Source organism: Arachis duranensis, chromosome 3 (assembly GCF_000817695.3).
Source record: "Arachis duranensis cultivar V14167 chromosome 3, aradu.V14167.gnm2.J7QH, whole genome shotgun sequence".
Lineage (NCBI taxonomy): Eukaryota > Viridiplantae > Streptophyta > Magnoliopsida > Fabales > Fabaceae > Arachis > Arachis duranensis.
The window spans coordinates 61,587,888-61,589,676 of NC_029774.3; positions in this window are offsets into that span (position 1 = coordinate 61,587,888).

Below are 1,789 nucleotides of genomic sequence, written 5' to 3' on the forward strand. Positions count from 1 at the left end.
AATCATGTTGGGGAGGATAGAAGAGTGTTAAGCTCTTACATTAATCCAAACCCAGGCAACTGTGGAAGTAGCATTCAGAAGCCCACCATACATGCCAACAATTTCGAGCTAAAACCTCAGCTCATCACTCTTGTGCAGAATAATTGCTCATTTGGAGGAGGTGCTCAAGAAGACCCGAATCAACACTTGACCACCTTCTTAAGGATCTGTGACACAGTGAAGTCTAATAGAGTCCACCCGGATGTCTCTAGGCTGCTCTTGTTCCCTTTTTCACACAGGGACAAGGCATCCAAATGGCTTGAATCCTTCCCAAAAGAAAGCCTGACAAATTGGGAGGAGGTAGTGAATAAGTTTTTGGCAAGGTTTTACCCCCTTAAAGGATCAATAGGCTGAGAACTGAAGTGCAGACATTCAGACAGCAAGATGGGGAGACACTTTATGAAGCTTGGGAAAGGTTCAAAGACCTAACAAGGAGGTGTCCACCAAATATGTTCAATGAATGGGTGCAGTTACACATCTTCTATGAAGGCTTGTCATATGAATCAAAGAAGGCAGTAGACCATTCCTCTGGAGGATCGTTGAACAAGAAGAAGACCATTGAAGAAGCCATAGATGTAATTGAGACTGTAGCTGAGAATGACTACTTCTATGCTTCCGAAAGAGGGAACACAAGAGGAGTGATAGAGCTAAACAATGTAGATGCTCTGCCGGCTCAGAACAAGCTCATTACCAAGCAGCTGGCTGACCTCACCAAGAAGATGGAAAGGAACCAAGTGGCAGCAATCACCACCTCCTCAACAACCCAGAAGGAGTTGAAGAAGAAGCAGAGGGTAACCTTGAGCAAGCCAACTACATTGGGAATTCACCTAGACAAAACCATGATCCATACTCCAAGATATACAACCCTGGATGGAGGAACCACCCAAACTTTGGATGGGAGAATTAGCAAGATTAAAGCCAAGACCAGAGACGTTACAACTCTAACAACAATGCAGCTCATCAATAATTCACACAGAGGACATATCAACACCCCCACAACAACACTTCTCCACACCCATATCAAAACCACAACAACACCTCTCATCCTTCCACCTCTAATCCCAATCTACCATCAATTGATGACAGACTCTTGATGAGCGGATAATTTATACGCTTTTTGGCATTGTTTTTAGTATGTTTTTAGTATATTTTATTTAGTTTTTAGTATATTTTTATTAGTTTTTAGTTAAAATTCACTTTTCTGGACTTTACTATGAGTTTGTGTGTTTTTCTATGAATTCAGGTATTTTCTGGCTAAAATTGAGGGTCCTGAGCAAAAATCTGATTCAGAGACTGAAAAGGACTGCAGATGCTGTTGGATTCTAACCTCCTTGCACTCGAAGTGGATTTTCTGGAGCTACAGAAGCCCAATTGGCGCGCTCTTAACGGCGTTGGAAAGTAGACATCTTGGGCTTTCCAGCAATGTATAATAGTTCATACTTTGCCCGAGATTTGATGGCCCAAACCGGCGTGGCAAATCAGCCTCAGAATTTCCAGCGTTTAACGCTGGAACTGGCATAAAACTTGGAGTTAAACGCCCAAACTGGCATGAAAGCTGGCGTTTAACTCCAGAAAAAGTCTCTACACACGAAAGCTTCAATGCTCAGCCCGAGCACACACTAAGTGGACCCAGAAGTGGATTTTTACGTCATTTACTCATTTCTGTATACCCTAGGTTACTAGCTCACTATTAATAGGATCTTTTGACATTGTATCGGTACCTCATGACACTTTACACGTTTCTTTGTGT